The sequence below is a fragment of the Hyaena hyaena genome, unplaced genomic scaffold (assembly GCF_003009895.1).
Source record: "Hyaena hyaena isolate Hyena2069 unplaced genomic scaffold, ASM300989v1 scaffold_60, whole genome shotgun sequence".
Lineage (NCBI taxonomy): Eukaryota > Metazoa > Chordata > Mammalia > Carnivora > Hyaenidae > Hyaena > Hyaena hyaena.
Genome location: NW_024080692.1, coordinates 3,447,450 through 3,474,700, shown reverse-complemented (window position 1 = coordinate 3,474,700; position 27,251 = coordinate 3,447,450). Strand labels below are relative to the sequence as shown.

Genomic DNA, 27,251 nt, shown 5'->3' with positions numbered 1-27,251 from the left:
TCCCCCTCCCCGCCGGAAAGGGCCCGCCGAGCTTCGCGTCCGCTCTGCTCCGTGTTGGGCCGGGACCCCTGCGGGGAGCGGAGGGACGGCCGCCGAGCCCGCGGGCCGCGCGGGGACGCACCTGCCGGAGGCGGGGACGGTGACGGCAGCGGCGGCCCTGGCGCGGGGGGCGGGCCGCGGGGGCCGCGGGGCGGGCCGGCCACCTGCCCGGCTGCAGCGGCCCCTGCCGGAGACCCAGCCTGGCTGCTAGGGTCACCCCTGCGCCTGTCTGTCCTCCAGCGAAGGTTGCTTTGCGCGCCCGCGGAGGGGCAGGGGGCAGTGGCTTGCTGCGTCTTTGTGAGCTTCCCCGAGGTGTCGTGGGTTACTACCTGCTTTCGTCCTGCCGGATCACACAGCTTCAGGACAGAGCAGTTCGAGTGGTGGACACCGCTGTTTTCCAGACATGGTCAGCTGGGTGCCCAGGCAACGACCACGGAGAGCTTTGCCTGGGTGGCCCAAGGGAATGGCGTGAGGGTCTCTAGGAGTCGGTGCCCCAGGTGGCTGCACGCGTCTGCTTTCCCTGAACAGCGCTCAGGCTCATCTTTCTTCCGTTGGATTCAGGCTCACCGCCCGCTTCCTTCCCTGCAGCCGACTGGCTTCCGGGCGTGCCCGGGGATCCGAACGGGAAGTGGTCTGAGAACCTGGGTGCAAAAAAATGGTACCTTAACATTTGTTTTCTGGTCCCAGACCTCAACCACTTCCTAGTTAGGCTGGAAATTCAGCCCACTTTGGAAACCTCTCTTGCTCCTGTAGGCTGTTGCAGCCCCCGGGGGCTTAAGGAGTTCAAGGGTATCGGAGGAGGGGGAGGGTCTCACATCCAACTATTCCCTCCTCCCCTCCCCCCCAGAAGTCCTGGATGTGTATGTGGCACTTACTTTGTGACTTATTGTAAGAACTTAACATACCTTATCCAGTTTTTTTTTTTTTTTAAGTTTACTTATTTTGAGAGCGTGAGAATGCAGGGGAGGGGCAGAGAGAGAGGAAGAGAGAGAACTCCAAGCAGGCTCGGTGCTGCCAAGGGCAGAACCGGTCACAGGGCTTGACCTCACGACCCGTGAGATCATGATCCGAGCCAAAACCAGGAGCCGGGACGCTTAAGCCACTGAGGCACCCAGGCGCCCAGCATTAACCAGTTTAAATCTTCCCCACCGCTTGATAAGATAGATGCTCTTATCCCCACTTTACAGGTGGGGAAACTGAAGCCCATGGAAGTAATGCCCAAGGCAGAAAAGCCTTTGACGGAGCTAGAAATTGAACCTAAGTGCTTTAGCTGCAGACACAAAGGTGCCGGCTACCGCATATACCGTCTGTCATTACTGTGTCGTTCCACTGTTTTGTGTGAGTGTGAGATTAGCCCTGGAGGGGTCATCCTTCCCTTCATTCAGACACTGGGGTGCAGGCAGCTGGGGAGGCCCAGGGACCCTCACTGCAAAGTTCCATGCTTCCAAGGCCCACGTGTTCACCCACCTCTGATACGTGGCATTCCATCGAGGTCCAGGAGTCCACACCCTGCAGCAACCCTCCCCACCCCCACCCCCCCACCCCACTCCTTCTTCCAGGCCTGGAAGAGCTGACTCCCTCCTGAAGCATCAGCAAGTACCTTCCTTTCCATCTTGCAAGCAACTCCAGCTGGATTTCTCGATAGGCTTGTTCTTTCAAAACAAAGACCGTGCCCTCTTCCCGGAATGTTCTTTCCCTATTCTCTCAAGAGTAACTCCTGTCAACCATCCCGTCTCCCATCAGTTGTAACTTCCTCAAGGAAGCTTTCTCTGATCCCCGCTCTCCCCGGCATTGTGAGAGACCCCTCGTTCCTGATCCAGGCCCTTACGGCACTACATCAATGATCCCACTCAAGGTTTCAAATGTATTGCTGTTTATTGGATTCCATTTTCTCTCCTCCCCCAGGCTGCAAGCTTCCCTGAAGGTGACCTTTGTTGTCTTTATTTGCTCACAATTGTACTTCCGGCCCCTCATGGTGCCTGATAGTGGATACTCAAATTATTAAATCACTTAATGTATGTCACGTGAATAAATGAACAACCTCACGGAAGAAAAGCCTAGAACTGAGAGGATAATGGCTTGGCTATCTTTACCAAAATGAAGAAGTAAATTACTTTTTTTTCTTTCATGTTGTTTATGAGTCCCTAGCAGCACAAAACACACCAAAAATAAACAAGCGAAAGCAGATTATCAGTAACTACCTATTTACAGAGGTTTTCCTGGCAAAATGAAGGAGGTGATATAAGAGTTTAGGAGACCATACACTGGGAAGTGGTATCTATTGCCTCCTCCCTTTAGTGAAATTCAGACATGCCAAACTTTCCCTCTGGGAAGAAAATCCCCCCCCCACACACACTCTGACTTTTTTTTTTTTATGTTTGTGTATTTTGAGAGAGAGAAAGAGAACACGCAGGCGTGAGCAGGGGAGGGGCAGAGAGAGAGGGAGAAAGAATCCCAAGGAGGCTCTGTGCTGTGAGATCATAACCAGAGCTGAAATCAAGGGGGGACCTGGGTGGCTCAGTTTGTGAGACTGAGCCCCAAGTTGGGCTTTGCGCTGACAGTGTGGAGCCTGCTTGGGATTTTCTCTTTCTGCCCCATCCCTAGAGTGTATGAGCCCTCTCTATCTCTCCACCTCCACCTCAAATTGAATAAACATTTTAGAAAAAAAAAGGAATCAAGGCTTGGATACTTAACCAACTGAGCCATCAAGACACCCCATATATATATATGTATATACACATACATATATATACACATATATACACATATACATATATATACACATATATACATATATATATACATATATATATATATATTCTCTCAGAGTCGCTCACTTTGCTAATTCCCATGCTGTCCATTTGGGGTGGACCGTCTTCTTTAAGCTCTGGTACAAATGTAAACATGGCGGGGCGCCTGGGTGGCTCAGTCAGTTAAGCGTCCGACTTCGGCTCAGGTCATGATCTCACGGTTCGTGGGTTTGAGCTCCGCGTTGGGCTCTATGCTGACAGCTCAGAGCCTGGAGCCTGCTTTAGATTCTGTATCTCCCTCTCTCTCTGACCCTCCCCTGCTCACGCTGTCTCTCTCTCAGAAATAAATAAAACATTTAAAAAAATGTAAACATGGATGTCAACATCTAGACCTGTCCTTCATTGATTGACTGATTTTGACATACTCAGGAGAAAGCTAAAAGTGACTAAGGACTTTAGACTAAGGGAGAACAATAAGAAAATAGACATCAAGACTGCAAAACAATTCAGAAATTGTGCAAAACCCCAGCCCCACCAGATTATACATTTCCCAACTCTAGTCTGTTTCCACAATAACACTCATCCCTGCATCCACCCCCATGCATCTTGGCAAGAGAGCAAGGGCATCTCTGCATAGCTCCTCAAGTCCTTCCGGTTTCAGCATGAGACCCCAGGGGGTAGTTAGCACAAAGAACAACCTTGCCCTACGAGGGATCCCCGCACACACAGCATCCAGGGTCTGCAGCTTTCACTTCTGACACACAAGCGGTCCGTCTGCATACAACACGGCTGCATAGGATATAGCAACAGTGCACGCAGCTCACACTCAAGAAATAAAATTAACACACACCAAAAAAACCTGAGCTGTGAGTGGTGGGAGACAGGAAATGAGGGGTGCAGGGGTTTGCATGCTCTGTGGTGAGGGAAGCCAGGTGATGAGGAAACGGTTATATCAGACAGCAATTTGGAACAACGAGGGCACAATCTTTTAGTGGTTGAATGGAGAGGGGGAGGGGAGTCAGTGCTCTTGTTCTTAATGCCTGTGATAATTAATAAAGGGAAACTTCACTAAAGTCCAGAGGATAGAAGAGGAACCCTTACCACCCAACGTCAATTACAGGAAGAACTGTCATTTTCAGGCCCCAACAAAGAGTGTCCAGTAGGGAAGAATCAACAATCACAGGCGCCAAGAGGGAAAAGATGTGCATTGCATCCTGCAAGCCGGTGATGAGAACCCTTCATCACCCTGAACTCTAGACCTTTGTCCGATGGACTTTCATTCAAAGCAGCACCTTCCTGGGTACCTGGGTGGCTCAGTCCGTTAAGCCGGGGACTTCAGCTCAAGTCATGATCTACCAGTTTATGAGCTGGAACTCTGCGCTGACAGCTCGGAGCCTGGAGCCTGCTTCGGGTTCTGTGTCTCCCCCTCTCTGCTTCTGCCCTGCTCTCTCTCTCTCTCTCAAAAGTAAATAAACATTTTAAAAAGTTAAAAAAATAAAAAATCGATAAAAATAAGAAGCTTAAACTTGCATTGATTATTCCAGCCTGTGGTTAACTCTGTTGGTGTCGCAAACAGCAGGCCAAGTTTGACGAGTGTGTGCGGGGCAAACGGGGCTGGGTGTGACCTGACCTGAAAGAGCTGTCAAAGGTCACCTACGTGAAAACAGATCAACCTTTCCCAGAGAATCTCAAGACCAAGAGCAGAGCCCACCCCTGAGGTGGAAGGAGAGCTGAAGCCAGCCGCCATGTTTCCTGGACCACATAAAGATGGGTCCATGGCCTGCACTCAGTCACGTGTCCAGACAACCACTGATGACACTCCCATGCGGTTTGCATTGACCGATAGAGTGTTCTTTCTGGGATCATAAACTTTAAAACGTTAATTTATGTGACTTGGCAGTTATTCTATATCATTTCCTGGCCATTAAAATTTTTAAAGGGAAAAAACAAAACAAAACAAAACAAAAACCAGAAACAGACTCATAAATACAGAGAACAAACTGGTGGTTTCCAAGGGTGGGGTAGAGAGGTCTAAAATAGGTGAAGGGGTTGAAAGGTACAAACATCCAATTAGTTATAAAATAAGTCATGGGGATGAAAGCTAAAGCATAAGGAATATAGTCAATAATATTGTAATAATTGTCCACAGTGACAGATGGTAATTAGACTAATCGTGATGAACATTTCAAAATGCACATAATTGTTGAATCACTATGTTAGCTCCTGAAACTAATATAATATTGCAAGTCAACTAAACTTCAATTAAAACAAAGGTATATACCTTTTCATTTATTCAAGGCTTCTTTTAAATCTCTCAGGAGCCCTTAAACTTTTCTTCATATATAGATTTTCCACATTTCTTGTTAAATTATTCCTATTTTATCTTGAAATTATATTACTGGAGTTAACCATTCAAAAAGTCCTCTCATTTCAAAAATTCCTCTTTACACGAAGAATCCAACAAAAGAAATACCAGGACATTAGGGGGTCAAAAGCAAAGGGACGTGGGAATAAAAAGGAAGTGTCCAATATTCTACCACTTCAGATCAGCCGAGCAGGTCTGACCATCCCAAGCTTCATCTCATCCATCCATCCACTGATACATCCATCCATCCATCCATCCACTTATTCATTTATCAGTTATGTGCCAAACACTGGCCAATCAGACTTCAATCAGAGCAATTGGGTAAAAACTAACAATACCAGCAGAAATAACTAGGCACGGATCAAATAATAAAATTCTGCCATCAAACATACACTGTGTTGTATCTTTTGCCCTCGGCCCTTCTCCAAAATGTTAAACACTAAAATTTAGAATCTGCTTTTATTTATTTAATTTTTTTGAGCCCCAGTAAATAGCTGTTCTGGGTACTTATTACAAAAGTTAACATTCTCTCTAGGAGTGTGAAGCATTTTGTAATAACCTTCCATCAGAGTGTTCAACAAGCTCAGTATGAGATGTTGAGGCAAGTCAAGGCAAACCACCTCTACCTACCACACATCTAGATTAACTAGATTGGTGGGAACCAAAGACATCCTCCAGAAACAAACAGAAAAGGTCCTGTGGTCTCCATGTAATCTGACACGATCGTCCATTTTGTTATATAGTTTGCATCTATTTATTTTATGAACATTTTGATCACTTGTTCCACCCAGTCTGTGATCATCACTGGCGCATATATGTAAGTTTGTTGTAGGTAATTCTACAGGGCTTCAGAATCCAGTGTCCATAGCTTCTGTTTTAACATCTTGAGCCTCAGATTTTTTGCCTTTTATTTATTTATTTATTTATTTATAGTGGGTTTTTTAAAATATTTTATTTATTTTTGAGAGAGAGAGAGAGAGACAGCATGAGCAGGGGAGGGTCGGAGAGGGAGGGAGACACAGAATCCGAAACAGGCTCCAGGCTCTGAGCTACGTGTCAGCACAGAGCCTGATGCGGGGCTCGAATCCACGAACTGTGAGATCATGACCTGAGCCGAAGTCAGACGCTTAACCGACTGAGCCACTCTGGCGCCCCTGATTTTTTACCTTTTAGATGTGGCTAACGATGCCCCTTCTTACTGGAATCTTGTGAGGAGTAAGTGAAATAGTGTCTACAGGGGCTTTAACACAGTGCCTGGTATACAGTCACACCCAATAAACAGTTGCCCAATTGCTATTACTTTACTGGTTTTCAGAACTAATTTATGGAATCGCTGTCTAGATTGTAGTCTGAAAGAATATCCAAGTCGTTATTACTGGCTATTCGCCCCTTTACTGATACTGTTTCATCAGCCTCCTTGAAAGATGTAGAGCACCCCAACCCTCTTGGAAAGGTAGGAAACAAAACACTAATCAGATTCTGAATTTCGCTTTACGGAAGGCAGGTATGGTTCTGGGAACAGCTGCGTCAACAATACCTGGGAACTTGTTAGAAATGCAGAAACGTCTCAGTCAGAATCTGCATTGTAAGAAGATCCCTGGGTTGATTTCTAGAAACTTCAAAGTTTGAGAGGTACTGCCGTTGTTTACCTACCAGTAGAGAGAAAGTTATTATAAGCAGCCGCTTCCCCCAACACAGGTGCAATGTGTGTTCTCTAAGAAAGTCATAGTGGCCTTGTTCCTGCCCAGTGGAAGGCTGATCTGGTTTTGTTTTTAGCTGCAACTCCAAACCAGAAATTATATTTCTCACCAAAAAGAGCAACTGAAACGCCCCTCCTGGAGTTCAGCGCATGCAAGGGGTACAGCATGCAGATCTACAGGAGGAGGCTGAGCGCAGAGCAAACCGAGGCACTTGCCCTTGGACGTTAAGGAATCCGTGGCTGACATTTATGAAGTTGCCTTAGAGATACAATTGATCAAACTCCAGTAGAAAGAGCTCTTGATTATTTTTTTAATTTTTTTTTTTTTTAATTTCTAGGAGAGAGAGAAACAGTGTGAGCAGGGGAGGGTCAGAGAGAGAGGGAGACACAGAATTGGAAACATGCTCCAGGCTCTGAGCTGGCAATCAGCACAGAGCCCGACGCGGGGCTCGAACCCACGAACCGCAAGATCATGACCTAAGCGAAAGTCGGACGCTTAACCAACTAAGCCACCCAGGCGCCCCTCTTGATTATTTTTTAAATGTCCACACATTCCAGCAGGACGTGAGGGACTAATTACTCCACAGTCTCTTCTGTCCTTTGTATTGTCAGTCGTTTCAAAGGCATCCTATTAGGCGGAAGGTACTATCACATGGTGGCGATTTCCATTTCTCTAATGAATAACCACACGGAGCATCTCTCTGCGTACTTATTTGCTACCTACTTTGGTTTTGGCGAAGTGTCCATTCAAATATTTTGCCTGTTGTAAAAAATTAGGTTGTTTTCTTATTATGTTGTGACCTTGCTTAGCCAGGTATTTGTTTTGCAAGTATTTTCTCTGCCGCTCATCCTTTCATTTTCTTACCCACGTTTTTCAAGGAGCAGAGGTATTTCCATTTTGATGTGAAGTCCAACTTGTCCACAAATTTCTGTGACTTATGACTTGTGCCCTAAGTAATCCTTGCCTCAGCCAAAATCACAAAGATGCTTTTGTACGTTTTCTTCTGGAAGTGCATTGGCTTCTACGGTAGCCTCTAGTCAAATGTCAAATTTAAATTTAAATTAATTAAAATCTAATGAAATAAAATGAACAATTCGGTGGCTTAGTCACATCAGTCACATTTCAAGTGTGCAATAGCCACATGGGGCTACTGGCTATTGTACTGAATGCCACGGATAAGAAAACATTTTCAGCGTTACAAATGTTGCCGTGGAAGGTTAATAGGTTTGGGTTTTACACTTGGATCTGTGATCCATTTTGATCCAGCAATCTCACTCCTGGGTATTTCGAGAGAAATGGAAAATATGTCCACAGAAACATCTCGAAGCTAATGTTTACAGCAGCTGTAGTCTTAAAATTTTTTTAATGTGTATTTATTTTTGAGAGACAGAGCACCAGTGGGGGAGGGGCAGAGAGAGACACAGAATCCAAAGCAGGCTCCAGGCTCCGAGCTGTCAGCACAGAGCCTGACGCGAGGCTCGAACCCACGAACTGTGAGATCATGACCTGAGCTGAAATCAAGAGCCAGACGCTCAACCAACTGAGCCACCCAGGCACCCCTACAGCAGCTGTGTTCTTAATTACCAAAATCTGGAAACAACCCACATAGCCATCAACTGCGAATGGATGAAAGAATTGTGGTGCAGACTTACAAGGAGACAGTACTCAGCAATAAAGAAGAGTAAATGAACAACACAGGTAACAATGGAGATGAATCTCAAATGCATTATGTTAAATGAAAAAAGCCAGCCTCAAAGGCTACTTACTGTTTGGTTCTATTGCGATCATATTCCGGTAAAAGGCAAAACTGTCGGCATAAAAATTAGATCAGTTGCCAAGGGACTGGGGTGGCATAAGAGATTGATTATAAAGAGGCATGAGAACATTTTGGGGAGAGAGAAATTCTCTAGATCTCCGTTGTAGTGGGGATGATACGACTACATGTATTTGTCAAAATCCCTAAAACCGTTCACTTGAAAAGGGTCAATTTTACAAGAAGTGCTTATTATCCCACAGCTTCTGGAGCTTGAGGATTTGGGAGCAGCTTAGTTGTGTAGTTCTGGCTCTGACCTCCTGGCTAACATGTCCGCTGGGGCTGCTGTCACGTGAAGGCTTGACTGGGGCTTGTAGAACTTCATGTTCAGCCGCTCCTGTATTCTTTTTTTTTTTTAATTTTTTTAATGTGTTTTATTTATTTCAGAGAGAGAGAGACAGCATGAGCAGGGGAGGGTCAGAGAGAGAGGAAGACACAAAATCCAAAGCAGGCTCCAGGCTTTGAGCTAGATGTCAGCACAGAGCCCGACACGGGTCTCAAACCCACGAACCATGAGATCGTGACCTGAGCCAAAGTCGGACACTCAATCGACTGAGCCACCCAGGCACCCCCGTTCCTGTATTCTTGAACTACAGAAACTGTGGGACAATGGATGTTTATTTTAAGCCACTATGTTTTGGGTTAACTTGTTACATAAATCTAGACAAGTGTTATACCTGGTAATGACAGAGGTGGGAAGGGCCCAAATCAAGAGAAATAACAGTGCCACTAGGGATTGGGTGAGAGGCAGCCTCTGAACCTCTGAGCTCAGCTGGGTATCTCTAAGGCAGGGGACAAGGGACTCAACTAGTCAGGGTTAAAGAGGAGTTCGTCTGATGTTTGGGGGGAACAGAGAAGGAGATTTAGGCATAAGATAAGAAGAAAGTAATGGCCACTCTTGAGACTTATCATGCATCCAGACTTCACCCAGGTGCCGGGGCCTTTGAACTTGCTCATTTGCTCCATAATGGATGCCTGTGGTAGAAAGTAGAATGTACCAGCAGGGGAATGGTAGCTCAAAAGAAGAAAGAGCAAAAATACAGAGCCTCTGAGAGTGAATTCGTTCTAAGGAAAGATAAAGTCAGGCATCCTGGACCAGCCTCAGGAACAGGATTAAGGTTTGGCAGAGGGCAGTGCTTTCAGGTAGAACAGAGTGACCATTACATGAGCCTGCCTCAGCCCAGGCCCCTTGATATCCTAGGAGGTTTAAAGAGGAAAGAGTTTGTGTAAGATGAAAGCATTCAGCTCATGAAACTCTGTAATGCCTGGGGCTAAGGGTCTCTCTGGGGGCCTCGAAGAACAGAAGCCAAGGAGAGTGGTATTCACACGTGATTACCCATTACATGGGAGAAATGACGTGTGAACGATGAACCAAGTAGACCATGAAGTGGTGGGTGGGGCTGATCATCTTGCTGAAAAGGGCAGTGGCACGTAGGAGCTTGGAGATTCATTTAAATGTAAAAAGGAAGACAAGGAGCACCCAGGTGGCTCAGTTGGTTAAGCTTCTGCCTCTTGGTTTCAGCTCGGGTCATGATCTCACGGTTAGTAGGTTTAAGCCCCTCACTGGGATCTGCGCTGACAGTGTGGAGCCTGCTGGAGATTCTCTCTCCCTCTCTCTGCACCTCCCTTGATCCACTGGCTCTTTCTCTCTCAAAATAAATAAATAAACATTTTTCAAAATATTATAAAAAGGAAGACAAATACTTGGGAAAAAAAAACAATACTGGGATACTATAGATATAAAGTGTGGGCCATTTGACTAACAAAATAAGTGTCTAAATAGTAAAGTGGCCTTATTTGACCCTCAGTTGGTGAGGTCTGGGGACATTCCAGTTATAGAAGAATAGTGGTCTGGTACCTCATTGCGAGCCACAGGAGCCAATTCTGGCTAGTTTAATTAGAAAAACATATTTTCTTTAAAAAGATGTTAGATAAATATAACTACAATGATTTGTTAATGATTAGCAAGATAAAGAGATGTAAATTGTGACATGAAAAACAAAACATGGGAAGGAAGAGAATTAAAAAATGTAGAGCTCTAGAATTCATTTGGACAAGTTGTTATTCACTTAAAATAGACTGTTATAAATATAAGTTGCTTTATGTAAGCCTCTGGCAACCACAAAGCAAAAATCTACAGCAGATACGCCAAAGAGAAAGAGGAAGGAATCTAAGCATACCACTACAGAAAAGCATCAACTCACAAAGGAGGATAGCATGAGAAGAAGAAAGGAAGAAAGGAAAGGAACAGCCAGAAAACACTTAGCAAAATAGTAATAAGTCCATACCTACCAACAATTTCTTTTCTCTCTCTCTTTTTTTAAATAGGCTCCATGCCCAATGTGAGGTTTGAACTCATTACTCCATGATCAAGACCCAAGCTGAGATCAAGGGTCAGATGCTTAACCAACTGAGCTACTCAGGTGCCCCTCAACAATTACTTTAAGTGTAAGTGGACTAAATTCCCCAATCAAAAGACACAGTGTGGCTGAATGGGTAAAAATAAACGGGATCCATCTGTATGCTACCTATAAGAGACCCACTTCAGCTTTAAGGACACATATAGACTGAAAGTGAAGGGATGGAAAAAGATGTTCCATGCAAATGGAAGCTGAAAGAAAGCTGGAGCAGCTATATCCACGTCAGACAAAGCAGAACTTAAACCAAAGACTGTAATAGGAGATGAAGAAGGGCATTAAATAACGATAAAGGTGTTATATCCAACTAGAGGATATAACATTTGTATATTGATGCACCCAATATAGAAGCGTCTAAATATATAAATCAAATACTAACCGACCTAAAGGGAGAAATAGACATCAAAACAATAATAATGGGGGACTTTAATACCTTGCTTTCTTCATCCAGACAGAAAATCAATAAGGAAGCATCAGATTTAAATGACAAGTTAGACCAGATGGACTTAACAGGCATATATCAAACATTCCATTCAAAATCAACAAAACACACATTCTTCTCAAGTGTACATGGAACATTCTCCATGATAGATCTTACAGTGGGCCACAAAACAAGTCTTAATAAATGTTAGAAGACTGAAATTATACCAAGCTTTTTTTCTGACCACAGTAGTATGAAACTAGAAATCCGTTATAAGAAGAAAACTGGAAAATTCACAAATACATGGTGATCAAGCAACATGCTTTTAAACAACCCATGGATCAAAGGGAAAATAAAAAGAGACATAAAAAAAATCTCAAGACAAAGGAAACTGGAAACACAACACACCAAAATTCAGGGGATGCAGTAAAAGTAGTTCTGGGGCCAGGGTTGGGGTAGGTAGTTCATAGCAATGAATGCCTATATTAAGAAACAAGAAAGATCTCAAGTAAACAACCTAACTTTATACCTGAAGGAGGTAGAAGAAGAACAAACAAATCCCAAAGTTAGTAGAAGGAAGGAAATACCATACATCAGAGAAAAAATAAATGAAATAGAGATTAAAAAGACAATAGAAAAGATCAATGAAACTAAGAGCTGGCTTTTTGAATAGATAAACAAAACAGACAAACTTTTGGCCAGATTGACCAAGATGAGAGGGGATGCAAATAAAATCATAAATGAAAAAGGAGATATTATGAATGATAACACAGAAATAGAAAGGATCAACTACTATGAACAATTACACATCAACAAATTGGACAACCTAGAAGAAACAAATAAATTCCTAAAAACATACAATGTATTAAGACTGAATCATCAAGATATACAAAATCTGGGTTGCCTGGGTTGCCCACTTGGTGGAGTGTGTAACTTGGTCTCCGGGTTGTAGATTCGAGCCCCACATTGGGTAAAGATTACTTTAAAAATAGATAAAAACTTAAAAAAAAAAAAGAAATACAAAATCTGAACAGACCAATTACTGGTAAGGAGATTGAATTAGTAATTAGAAACCTCCCAACAAATGAGGCATCTGGGTGAGTCAGTCGGTTAAATGTCCAACTCTTGTTTTCAGCTCGGGTCATGATCTCACAGATCATGAGTTTAAGCCCCATGTCAGGCTCTGTGCTGACCGCTCTACCTTTCTCAGCATGCTCTCTCAATAAATAAATAAATAAATAAATAAATAAATAAATAAACAAACATAAAAAAAAATACCTCCCAACATAAAAAAGGTTAGGACCAGATGGATACATTCACTGGTGCATTCTACCAAGCATTTAAAGACTTACTATCAATCCTTTTCAAATGCTTCGCAAATATAGAAGAGGAGGGAATACCCCCAAACTCATTTTATGAGGCCGGCATTACACTGATACCAAAATCAGACAAGGACACCAGAGGAAAAGAAAACTACTGGCTAACATCCCTAATGAACATAATTGCAAAAGTCTCAAAACAAGTATTAGCACACTGAATTCAATGACACATTAAAAGGATCATATGCCATGATCAAGTGGGGTTTATTCCAAGGCCACAGGGATGGTTCAAGATCCACAAATCAATCAATGTGATGCACCACAGTAACAAAATAAAGGATACAATCATATGATCATCTCAATAAATGCAGAAAAAGCATTTGACAAAATTCAATGTCTATTCATGCTAAAACTCTCAATAAAGTGGGTACAGAGGGAACATGTCCCAACATAGTAAAGGTCATATATGACAAGCCACAGCTAACATCATACTCACCAGTGAAAAGTGAAAGCTTTTCCTCTAAGGTCAGGAACGAGACAAGGACACCCACAAAAGCCACTTTTATTCAACATAGTGCTAGAAGTCTTAGCCAGAACAATCAGGCAAGAAAAAGAAAAGCCACTGAAATCAGAACAAAAGAAGTAAAAGTAAACCTGTCTCTATTTACAGATAAGATGATACTATATACAGAAGACCCTAAAGACTCCATTAAAAATTTTGATAAAAGAATTCAGGTAAGTTGTAGGATACAAAAATCAATATACAAAACTCAGTTGCATTTCTATACATTAAAAATTAACTAATAAAAAGAGGAATTAAGAAAATAGTACCATTGACTATTGCCTTCAAAGGAATAAAATACCTAGGAATAAATTTAACCAAGGAAGTGAAAGATCTGTACACTGATGAAAGAAACTGAGGAAGCCACAGTAAATGGAAGGATATTTTATGCCCATGAATTGGAAGAATTTATATTGTTGAAAATGTCCATCTACTCAAAGCCAATGCAATTTACACAAACAATGCAAGCCCTATCAAAATAACATTTTTTACAGAAATAGAACAATCCTAAAATTCACATGAAACCACAAAAGACCCCAAAATAGCCAAAGCCATTTGGAGAAAAAAGAACAAACCTGGAGCACACTTCCCGACTTCAGTCTCTATGACAAAGCTATAGTAATCAAAACAGTATGGCACTGGCATAAAAATAGATATATAGACCGATGGAATGGAGTAGAGAGCCCTCTGATAAACTCACACATATGTGGTCAATTGTATGTAACAAAAGAGTCACAAATCTACAAGGGGAAAGGACAGTCTTTTCAAGAAATGGTGCTGGAAAACTGGATAGCCACATGCAAAAGAATGCTACTGGACCCCAATCTTACACAACGCACACCAATCAACTCACACTGGATTAACGACTTGAAGATAAGGCTTGAAATCACAAAACTCCTAAAAGAAAACTTAGGTGGTAGGCTTCTTGACATTGGTTTTGGCATTTGACACAAGAAAGCTAAGGCAACAAAAGCACAAATAAACAAGTGAGACTCCATCAAACAAAGAAGCTTCTGTGCAGCAAAGGAAACCATTTACAAAACAGAATGACAGCCTATGGAATGAGAACAAAAATTTGCAGATCATATGGGCAATAAGGAATTAATATCTAAGATATATAAAAGCTCCAAGAAATGACGATGACGATAGATGAAAGATATAATATAAGTGTGTATATGTATACGTGCATATCCAGACATATTTCCCCTAGTTCTGTTCGCTGAAAAACTGGGAGCAGCAGTATCCAGTATCAGTTGATGCATTTGACACAAGGAAAGAGGAAGGTGATCTTGGGACATTTTGTAATTCCAGAAAGCAAGACCATGCCCCAAGAATGATGGGGACATTAGAAGGACACAGAACTAATAATTACAAGTTTTTAAATAAAACAGGAAGCCATGGGAACATAGACACATGGTATGTATATTTAAATGTACGCATTTATTTTATATGCATCGTGTGTGTGTGTGTGTGTGTGTGTGATATAGAACAGGATACCTAGACAGTATCCAAATACCACCCCACAAAGTATTTGTCAAACCTGGTATTTTCCACCTAATCAAGGCATCAAAGTGAATATCATCAGTAATGAGACAAACAGAAATTATAGGACACAATCATTTCCAAAAATGATAAGCTTAATCTAATCTTGAGGAAACACCAGTCAGATCAGATTGGAGGATAATCTACAGAAGAACTAGACTGTTAATTATGAAAGTGTCAAGGTCATGAAAGCCTCTGAAAAGACTGGGGAACTCTTTCAGATGGTAGACACAGACTCAAGAACCATGAGAGCTAAATACTCCATGTGATTGTAACCTGGATACTTTTGCTAAACAATTCACTCTGGGGTCAACTGAATACACTGGGATGACTCTGGGAATTAGGTGGTAGTGACGTATCAAGGCGGATTTCCTGACTTTGACTGTTGTACTGTGGTTATGTAGGAGAATGTTCTTGTGTATAGAAAATACTTAAGTATAATGGGTGGATAATGGGACCTCAGATTATCTACTGCTCACAAATAGTTTCGAGAAAATCCGTTCTTTGTATAGTTTTTTAAATAAGTTATGCTTATTCCAAAGTAAAAAATATATTTTAAAACATAAAAAAAGATCTTTAAAACATAAAAGGCTATTTCTCTCCCACCACCAAGAAGCCCCAGAAACAACGCAAATGCCCATCAAAAGGTGAATGGATAAACCAACTGATCTAGCTGTACTGCTGACACTCAGCAACTTGGGCGACTTTCAAAAGCATTATGCAAAGATGTAAAAGACTACATGCTGTAGAATTCCATTTATATGACATTCTAGAAAAGAGTTCTAAAGGTGGAGAGCAGATCAATGGTTGCCAAGGTCTAGGCGTGGTGAAGTTAGAAACTATAGTAGCCAGAGGGGGTCCTCTGGGGTGATGAAAACTGATCGTGGTGGTGGAGGGGGTGTTTAAACAAATCCATACATGTGTCAGAATTCCTAGAACTACATACTAAAACGAACAAAAGCATGACGATATGGTGGTTATAGAGCACTATAAATTCACTAAAACCCGTCACGTTGTTCAACCACAGGGTATGAATGTTATGGTAAGGAGGTTGTACCAAGAAGTGTGGAGGGTGGGAAGATAAAGCATTTGTGCATGTTTGTACAAAAACAAACACATACGCAAAATATGAGTATTTTCTCATTTTAACCAGTTTCTAACAACGAAAGGGTACAGGGTATCTCACGGCATCCCTGAGACCAGGTCTGGGACCTCCAGCCAGGAGCAATGCCCAAAAGCCCAGTGTAGAACTTCTGTAGAAAGAACTCGTCTGAAGCTGGGACCACGTCTGAACTTGACCCGCAGACTGCTCCTTCAGGAACCCGATGGTGCAATGCACAAGTCCCTCTGCTGCCCAAGGAGGTGGGCTCCCGCATCCTTTGACGCTGTCTCCTAGAGTTCTTCTGGCCCTTTCTTTGCATCACTAGTTCTGTTTTCAAAGTCCGGAACAGGTGTCTCTGTCTGGAAGGATTTTGTGCCATGGCTGTGCTCTGGGAAAGCAGGTATCTTGCATTTTCACTTTCTAGCGTGGAAAGCGGACTCTGCCTCCCACCAATATTCCTAAAGTGGGAGAATTTCCCAATATTGGAAAGGGGTACACGTGCTGAGCAGCCAAGGAGAAGGACGATGTCCACCCAACAACAAGCACCGTCTCTTCAAAGTATCGTTGGGGCCCCTGGGAGGCTCAGTTGGTGAAGCGTCTGACTTCACTCAGGTCATGATCTCACAGTCTGTGGGTTTGAGCCCAGCATCAGGCTCTGTGTGGAATGGCTTGAAGCCTGGAGGCTGCTTCAGATTCTGTGTCTTCCTCTCTCTCTCTGCCCCTCCCCAGCTTGTGCTCTGCCTGTCTCTCAAATAATAAATAAACATTAAAAATCGTTTTTTAAGTATTGTCTTAAACTGGCCTCTTTTGATCTAGAAATGCTTCACATGATGATGAAGCCCCTATACATTTTCCAAAACACTAAGATGGTTGACACGGTTCACATCCACTTTCCTATCTCTTCCACATACTCCAACACAGTTTCTAGACAGACCCTTATGCACCCAGAACCTGTTAGCATTTTCTGTGAACATTTTAGTAACACAAGCTTTGCTTTCTATTTTCTAGGTCAAGGAAGGCCAAAGTAATGAGGACACCCCAAGCTTTTTTTTTTTCATGTTTTTATTTATTTCTAGGAGAGAGAGAGAGAGACAGCGTGAGCAGTGGAGGGTCAGAGAGAGAGGGAGACACAGACTCTGAAATAGCCTCCAGGCTCTGAGCTGGCAGTCAGCACAGAGCCCAACGCGGGGCTCGAACCCACGAACCGCAAGATCATGACCTAAGCGAAAGTCGGACCCTTTTTTTTTTTTAATTTTTTTTTAATATTTTATTTATTTCTAGGAGAGAGAGAGAGAGAGACAGCGTGAGCAGGGGAGGGTCAGAGAGAGAGTGAGTTACAGACTCTGATACAGGCTCCAGGCTCTGAGCTGGCAGTCAGCACAGAGCCCGACGCGGGGCTCGAACCCACGAACCGTGAGATCACGACCTAAGTGAAAGTCGGACGCTTAACTGACTAAGCCACCCAGGCGCGCCATCCCAAGCTTTTTGACATATAAGGACAGCTTTGAATCACATCAGATTGTTACACTACAAACACAGGAAAATAACTAGAGGGTGGGCTTGCAAATGTTCACCTACTCTGGCAAAATCCTTTGGGTAGAAAAGGATCCTCCATTGCTTAATTTCACTGATCGCCAAAATGGTACCTAAGTGGTTCGTTTCCACTATGGTGATTCTTATCTTGCCTCCCTTATGTTACATTATCGCAGGAGGGATTTTTATGAGCTTTATAGGATCTAAGTGCTTGCAAATCATTAATAACTTATCTGTCGCTGAATCTTCAGGTCAATGTTAACATCTTCTGTTTTCAGTGCGGCCACCTGGATATAGAGGGTAAGTGGCGGGCCCAAGGTCGGGGCGAGGCACTGTCAAACCTGGGATTGTATAATTTAATAGAAAAAGAAAATGCCAACAGGGTAGCATGCATTGGAAGATAGCTCCTCTTGATCAAGGCCACTTTTAAAGTCAAAGGAAAGAGAAGGATTGATTAAGTGCTGAGCTGGTTTGTTTCAAAGCTTGGCTCAGGCAAGCGCCGGCCGGGAAAGGGTCAATAACCTTGCCGCAATGAGACTTCTAAATCAATCCAGTTCATTGCTTTAACCACAGACACTAAAGCTGTCACTTGAGATATTTCTCCCTGTGTTTTATATATTCACACTCATGTTCTAAAAATGACCTTCTGAGGGATTAATGGAAGAGGTGATTTAGACCCAAGGTCACTAAAATGGATATTAAAAAGAAAGAATTTTTAATGTAGTGGCCATCAAGTAGCCATCTCTTAAAAGCAGTTGGTAGCTAATGTTCCTTTATTCTTTTCTTAATAGTAGAGTCAGTTTAAAATACAGGTGGCAGAAACACTACACCTTTTTTGTAGGACACTTCGAGCAAGGAAATGTTAAAAATACTAGAAGGAACCCTAGCCAATGTGGCTACCTCGGGGCTTTAGCGTGAGAATAGTGCTTGTCTTCCAATGTCCCTTCTTAGGCTCCTTAGCCAGGCTGAGAAAAAGCTCTGGAAGGGATTTCAAAGTCAGTTTCCTTTGGCTTCCAGAGAACCCTATAATTAGGCAATAGTGATTTAATGGGAGAATCTAAGAAAATGGAATATTCTGTAATCTGAGTAGAGAAGTTCCTGCCTGAATCAACTCCTTTGTTCACTCTTGCATTCTATCTTCATGGCACCAACTAACCGTCTAAGGTCTGGGGCAGCATAAAGCAATGTCCTAGAGAAGGCAAACATATGTTTATGTGACACAGAGCAGATAGGAACAGAGCCTGTTAAGTGAAACAAAAGTTTCACTTAATTGTAAGTGAAGATTCATTGTAAGTTGGAGATTCTCTCTTTTGGGGACTCTATTTAGCATCCAGTGAAGGTGATGGCGGAGCATTTAATTGGGCCATTAACTCCTTCTCTGACAACGAATTAAACTGGAAGTGAATGGGGGGGGATGGGAAATATATTTCTCTTTAAGCCAACTAAGTAAAACAAAACAGAATGGTTCCTTTTTTACAGAATGGCTTTCACCATGAATGAGGCTTCTACATAGCATCCGAGTCCTGACGTCATTCTCTGTCAATTCCATTTTAGTAACAATTAAGGTTGTGAAACATTGGAAAGAGAAACTTCTGATGATGCAAAACTCAAACCACGTACAAAGGGAAAACAAGTGTCCATTGAGGCTCATTCCTTTTCCAGGCTGCAACTCCTTCATTCCAAAGTAATAACGATGTCCTCTGCCAGCAGATTACTCAGATATAAGGTGACACAGAAATACGGCTTATAGCTCGATCGTTTTTATTAGTCTGTTTTTTCCCTGAGGGTATTTTAAAGGCTAGGGAATGTAAACTGTTCTCAGAAAAAGAATTCTCTTAATCATTTTGAGAGTTACATATAATACATATAAATCTATCTGTTGACTATAATATAGCCTCTCGTGTCACTACCTTTGACAATTTGTTTTGGTTGAAACTGATGAATCTTCAATCCAGTATCAGCTTGTGAGCCCCTTAGGTATTTACTTAAGCCTGGTGCCCCTGGCCCTGAGCACTCAGTTCTATCCCAGCCAGCTCCCTTTCCACTGCCTTTATGGTTTCATCTCAGTCTGTATCTATTCCAGAGAGAACACCCCTCGTAATGGTCTTCCACACCATCTCTGGGTTGGTGGGGGGGGGGGGGTTTGCAAGGGGCAGGGGACAAGCTGGATACTCACACCCTGGGAAAGTGCTGAGGCAGGAGTGGCTGAAGGACACAGACTTCTCATCCCAACTTGGACTCTATTCTTCAAGATGACTGGCAGTTCCTGGAAATAAGTTAGAGACACGGAGATGATCCAAAGGGTAACAAAAACAAAAACAAAATAAAAAAACAAAAAGCAAAGTTGTTAGCTTATTCAACTTTGAGAAAGAAAGCCTGAGAATAGATCCAATTAGATTTTTCAATATCAACTTTAATCACGAAATATTTATTGAGAGCCCACCATGCACTGGGGGAGTATTACCCACAAGAAATAATCGCCTGGGGAACAATGCCTAGCTGTTCCGTCTCTGCCCAGAATGAAACAAAGGCAAGTGGATCTGCATGGCAGAAGAGTTTCAAATTAGCTGTAACGGAGAATTTTCAACGTCACATAATGAGGGCTGTTAAATACCAGGATGGCTTGCCAAGGGGATCGGAGGAGCCCCGGGCTGGCTTGCACAAATCGGTTCTGGGTGGATTCAGACCCGTAGCTTACAGCAATCAATTGTTTCAGTAAAGCTGGGGTTGAGAAAGGGTATTTGTTTGTGTATTATTTTTATAAATACTACTGAGAAATCTCTCGGGAGTGTTAAACACAGGTTACTCCTGGAGGAAAGAGGAGGGCGTATCTGAACTCTGAATGGAGGATGTCACAATGAAAACACCAAGCGGTTTAAATACACATTTTCGAATGTTATGAAAGAAGTAATCAAACATTAAAGGAAAACAGCAACCTGAGGACAATATGGACACTGTAACATATGACAAAATATTTGCCACCTAATTACTCATTGAAATTGGTTGGGAAAACACGAAAGCCCCAGTGGATAACTAGATTAAAAGAAATTCATAAAATGAATTTTATATTTGGCCAAGAAATAAATGAGAAAAAAATGACCTGATTACTTATAATGCAAAATTAAACTCAAACCACTTACTATAAATTTTTTTCTAAAAAAACCAACAGATTATTTTTTCCATAATAACTTTTATTGCTGATGAACGTACAGAAAAAGGGGCCTATTTGAACATCAGTGATTCTCTACATGTAAAACTCCTTAAAAGCATTCCATTTTCTTAGAAGAAAAGCTCTCAGTTTCTCACCTTGGAATATGATCTTAGCTGTGGATTTTTCATGTATGGTCTTTATCATGTTGAGGTATGTTCCCTCTAAATCTACTCTGTTGAGAGTTTTTATCAACAGATGCTGTATTTTGTCAAATGCTTTTTCTGCCTCTATTGAGTTGAGATGATCATATGTTTTTTTTTTAATACCTTCACTTATTAACGTGATGTATCAGGTTAATTGATTTGTGAATATCAAACCACCTTTGCATCCATGGAATAAATCCCACTCGATTGTGGTAAAGAATTTTTTAATGTATTGATGAATGCGGCTTGCTAATACAGTTTGAGGATTTTCCCATTTATGTTAGAGATGTTGTCCTGTAGTTTTCTTTTCTTGTGGCATCTTTATCTGGTTTTGATTTTATTTATTAAGTTCTCTCTCTCTCCCTCTCTCTTTGATGAAGTCTAACTAAAGTTTGGTTTATCAACTTTGTTTATCTTTTTTCAAGCTCCTGGTTTCATTGCTCTATTGCAGATTTTTTTCAATCTGTATTTCATTTTTTTCTGCTCTAAAATTTATTAGGGATTAAGGATGTTCACTCTTACCACTTTTATTCAACATAGTGCTGGAAGTCCTAGCCACAGCAATCAGACAAGCACAAGAAAGAAAAGGCACCTAAATCGATAAGGAAGAAGTCAAACTTTCACTATTTGCTGATGACATGATTCTATATATAAAAAGCCCTAAAGACTGCACCAAAAAAACCTATTAGAACCGATAAATGAATTTGGTAAAGTTACAGGACACAAAATTAATATATAGGAATCTGTTGTATTTCTGTACACTAAAAATAAAGTAGCAGAAAGCGAAAATAAGAAAACAATCCCAATTACAATTGCACATGCACACACACACACACAAAAACCCTAAGAATAAACTTAACCAAGGAGGTGAAAGGCCTATACTCCGAAAACTATAAAACACTGGTGAAAGAAATTGAAGACACAAACAAATGGAAAGGTATTCCATGCTCATGAACTGGAAGAAACTGTATTGTTAAAACATCCAAACTACTCAAAGCAATCTACAGATTTAATGCAATCCCTGTCGAAATACCAACAGCATTTTTCACAGATAGAGAACAAATAACCCTAAAACATGTATGGAACCAAAAAAGACCTCAAATAGCCAAAGCAATCTTGAAAAAGGACAAAGCTCAAGGTATCGCAAGCCCAGATTTCAAGATATATTTCAAAGCTATAGTAATTAAAACAGTATGGTACAGGCACAAAAAAGAGACACATAGATCAATAGAACAAAATAGAGGATTCAGAAATAAATCCATGATTAGATAGTCAATTAATCTTTGACAAAGGAAAAAAAGACTATACAATGGAAAAAGGACAGTCTCTTTTAACAAATACTATTGGGAAAACTGGAAGACACACCCAAAAGAATGAAACTGGACCACTTTTTAACACTGAACACAAAAATAAGCTCGAAATGGACTATTAACGACTTAATTGTGAGTTCTGAAACCATAAAACTCCTCAAAGAAAACAGTAATGGTAATTTATTTGACATCAGCCATAGAAACATTTTTCTAGATATGTCTCCTCAGGCAAGGGAGACAAAGGCAAGATTAAGCTTGTTGCACTATACCAAAATAGAAAGCTTTTGAACAGTGGAGGAAATATTCAACAAAACAAAAAGGCAACCTACTGAATGGGAGATGTTTGTAAATGATATATATCCAATAAGGGGTTAGTATCCAAGATAGATAAAGAACTTATACAACCCAACACTAAAAAACCCCTAAATGATCCAATTAAAAACTGGGGAGAGGACATGAATGGACATTTTTCCAAAGAAGACATACAGATGGCCAACAGATACATGAAAAGACGCTCAACATCACTAATCATCAGGGAAATGCAAATGAAAACCACAATGAAAGATCGCTTTACACCTATCAGAATGGCAATATCAAAAAGACAAGAGATAGCAAGAGTTGGCAAAGATGTGGAGAAAAAGGAACACGTGTGCCCTGTTGGTGGCAATGAAAATTGGTGTGCTCTGTGGAAAACATTATGGAGGTTCCTCAAAAAATTAAAAATAGAAATATCATATGACCCAGTAATTTCACTACTAGGTATTTACCCAAGGAAAAGGAAAACACTAATTCAAAAAGATATATGCGCCTCTATGGTGATTGTAGCATTATTTACAATAGCCAAGATATGGAAGAAACCCAAGTGTCCTTCAATAGATGAATGGATAAAGAAGATGTGGTGATTATATATATGTAATACACACACACACACACATACACACACATGTAATGGAATATTACTCGGCTACAGAAAGAATGAAATCTTGCCATTTGCAATAACATGGATGGAGCTAGAGAGTATAATGCTAAATGAAATAAATCAGTCAGAGAAAGATGAACACCACATGATTTCACTCATGTGGAATTTAAGAAACAAAACAAATGAACGAAAGAAAAAGAGAGAGAGAGAGAAACCAAAAAACAGACACTTAACTATAGAGAACAAACTAGTGGTTACCAGAGGGGAGGTGGATGGGAGGGTGGGTAAAATAGATGGAGGGGATTAAGAGCACACTTATCATTGAGCACTGACTCAATGTATAGAATTGTTGAATCGTTATATTGTACACCTGAAACTAATATAACATTTTATGTTAGTTATACTTCAATACTAAAAAAAAAAAACAAAGACAATAAAAGAAAACAACATTCCATCTTCACTTTTAGAAATCTATCCTTCCAAATACCTAAATCCAAAAAATAATTTTGCTCAAGATGCTCATCATGCTATTCATAATCACAAGTAAAGAACGTCCAACGTTGAGGTCCTCCGGCTCAGCTCTCCGTCTGGGCCGGTCTGACCTAGCTCTTCAGCTCACTGCTCTGCATCGTGGGCACCAGGAATTTCCTGAGTTGCTGCTCTTGCTAAGAGAGTACCCATGACCCAGATGGTATCTTCATTCAAGATAAAGTATTCTATTGCCTTTACTGATTAACTGAACAAATTCAGTGATAATTTTAGTGACCCAGATTCAAGCAATAATATCTTCCTTTTGGAAAAATCACTTGCATTCTAGTGGAAGGAAGTTTTCCTTTCATAAGATAAAACCTCTTCACTCCATCAAGACACATTGCTTCTGGAGAGGAGGCAAGATGGCGGAGAGGTAGGGAGCTCCGTGCATTTCGCTCGCCCCCATCTCTCAAACAGAGAAGGCCTAAAACCTGAACCGCAGGAGTCTGGGAGAAAAAGAGACAGAGTCCACTAAGAAGACAACCTCATAGGTGCGTGAGTGTGAACTGGGGAAGATAAAAACAGGCCAGGACTGGAGACAAAGAGGGAGGGGAGAGAACCTCCTTTGCGAGGAGCCACAGTGAGTTGAGGGGAAGAGAAAGAGCTGCTGAAACTGCTCATAGAACTGTCCCGGGAGAAGAGAAAACCTTGGCTCAGGACAGAGAGTGATCCTATTTCTAGCTGTGGTGCTGACTTTGGGCTGGGTCCCAGGTGGCGCCAGGAGAAACTGCCCCGCTATTCTTCCAGCTTGACCCCCAGCTGGGAAGGGGTCTGACCTGCGGGACTATATTTTGGGTGGTATCAATAAAGTGCGTGGAGTAATACCTTGAAACAAGGCGGGGCTTGAGACATAGAACACAGTCCACCTTGGCTACGCTCGCCCGCATAGGGAGATTGGACACAAAAGAGTGATTTGCAATGCTTGGTTGGAGAAGGAACTGGGCTGCCGCCATTTTTCTCCCCACAACCACCTAGGTGGGACCTCAAGGAGTGGCTGCAGGACCACAGTGGAGATTCAGACTTGCCTACTCCATTGGGGCGCCTGGGTGGCTTAGTCGGTTAAGCGTCCGACTTTCGCTTAGGTCATGATCTCGTGGTTCGTGGATTCGAGCCCCGCGTCGGGCTCTGTGCTGACTGCCAGCTCAGAGCCTGGAGCCTGTTTCAGAGTCTGTGACTCCTTCTCTCTCTGACCCTCCCCTGTTCACGCTGTCTCTCTCTCTCGCCTAGAAATAAATAAAACATTAAAAAAAAAAAAAGACTTGCCTGCCCCAAACCACGCCCATCACTGCTAGAGAACTGCTTTTTTTTTTTTTTTTTACCACAGCCCGGGGCAAGACCAACATGGATGCACTGCCATGATTAACTATAGATCAATTCTTTCTATTCAGATATATATTTTCCCTTGTCTCACTCATATCCCTCCCCTCTGCTGGACTGGGCACTTTGGTCATTAAACAGTCACATTTAATCCATTCTCTAGATGTATAGTCTACACCTCCACCGCTACCTTTCTATCTCTCTCTCTCTGGAGTAATCAGACTATATAGTTTCTCTGAGCAACATTATCTTCATTTCTTTCTCCTTGCCTCCTACCATATTCTACTCTTTCTCTCTCTGAATTAAGCCTCTTACGCTCTCTGCCTGGTCATTGTCCAATTTTGCTTTCTCCCTGCCCTGTCATTTCTCTCTTTGTATGTGCTCTTCCATCAGCACCGCATGCAGCCTACTCTTTATTTGTAGCAGGGAATTCTGGTTTTATGCTTTTAACTGTCCTTTGTCTTTTGGTTTTTTTCTTTTTCCTTTTCCTTTTTTTTTCTTTTCCCCTTTCAGTTTGCTTGTTTGTTGGATTTGTCTGTGTGTTTGTGTGCCTTTGTTCCCTGTGTGTTTGTCTGTCTGTTTTCTTTTCCAGGGCTACCTCAAGAAACAAGCCTAAGTACACATGGTGGAAAGTCCCAAACACCACTATGAGTAGGGAAATAAAATAACCAAAGTCTCAACAAGAGAGACCAAGAGACACCATTAAAAGAACACTTCCTGAACGGGCAGGCTCTGGATAGTCAATGAGCCTTCTTTAATATAGCAGTACTCACAGGTGCTGAGTGCATAACAAGCTTTTAAACTAACAAGAGACAGAAAGCTAGCCAAAATGATGAAATGAAAGAACTCTCCTCTAAAGAAATTCCAGGAAGAAATTACAGCTAAAGACTTGCTTAAAACAGATATAAGCAACATAACTGAACAAGAATTTAGAACAGTAGTCATAAAGTTAATTACTGGGCTTGAAAAAGGCAGTCTGGAAGACATCAGAGAAGCTATTGCTACAAAGACTATGGAGCTTAAAATAGTTGTGATGAATTAAAAAAAAATGCTATAAATGAGGTGCATAATAAAATGGAAGCATCTAAAGCACGGATTGAAGAGGCAGAGAATAGAATAGGTGAATTAGGGGACACAATTATAGAAAGGAGGAAGCTGAGAAAAAGAGAGATAAACTGAGATAAAAGGAGAGTTTGAGAACTGAGTGATACAATCAAATGCAACAGTATCCGTATCATAGGAATCCCAGAAGACGAAGAGAGAGGGAAAGGTGCTGAAGGAGTCCTTGAACAAATTATAGCTGAGAACTTCCCCAATCTGGGGAAGGAAATAGACATTGAAATCCAAGAGGCACAGAGAACTCCCCTCAGACGTAACTTGAATCAACCTTCTGCACAACACATCATAGTGAAACTGGCAAAATATAAGGACAAAGAGAGAATTCTGAAAGCAGCTAGGGAGAAAAGGGCCCTAATATACAAAGGGAGACCTGTCAGAGTGGTGAGAGACCTATCTACTGAAACTTGGCAGGCCAGAAAGGAATGGCAGGTGATCTTCAATGTGATGAAAAGAAAAAATATGCAACTAGAATCCTCTACCCAGCAAGCCTGTCACTCAGAATAGAAGGAGAGATAAAAATCTTCCCAAACAAACAAATATTGAAAGAATTCATCACCACTAAACTAGCCCTACAAGAAATCCTGAGAGGACTCTATGAGAGAAATGTTGCAAGGAAGGCAAGGTACCAGAGACACCACTACAAGCATGACTCTTAGAAAGAACACAATGACTCCAAACCAATAGTTTTCAATAATAACACTGAATGTAAATGGACTAAATGCTCCAATCAAAAGACATAGGTAGCAGAATGGATAAAAAGACACAAAACCCATCTATTTGCTGTCTACAAGAGACTCATTTTAGACCTGAGGACACCTTCAGATTGAAAGTAAGGGGACACAGGAATATCTATCATGCTACTAGAAGTCAAAAGAAAGCTGGAGTAGTCATACTTATATCAGACAAACTGGACTTTAAAGTAAAGGTGGTAACTGGAGCGCCTGGGTGGCTTAGTCGGTTAAGCGTCTGACTTTCGCTTAGGTCATGATCTCACGGTTCGTGGGTTCGAGCCCCGCGTCGGGCTCTGTGCTGACTGCCAGCTCAGAGCCTGGAGCCTGTTTCAGTCTGTGACTCCCTCTCTCTCTGACCCTCCCCTGCTCACGCTGTCTCTCTCTCTCTCTCCTAGAAATAAATAAAA

The 27,251-nt window shown here is 41.8% G+C and overlaps 1 protein-coding gene across 4 annotated transcripts in view; it reads right to left on the bottom strand.

Annotated features, from left to right (window-relative positions):
- Window positions 1-27,251, bottom strand: part of SIRT5 (sirtuin 5) — a 70,077-nt gene that overhangs the window by 34,105 nt on the left and 8,721 nt on the right. The window contains exon 2 of one of the 4 annotated variants that reach the window (XM_039231870.1): window positions 19,740-19,819. The gene's annotated coding sequence lies outside the window, so the exon portion shown is untranslated. Of the gene's footprint in view, window positions 1-121; window positions 583-19,739; window positions 19,820-27,251 lie in introns of those variants that run through there. The other 3 variants (XM_039231866.1, XM_039231868.1, XM_039231872.1) reach the window with 3 other exon arrangements.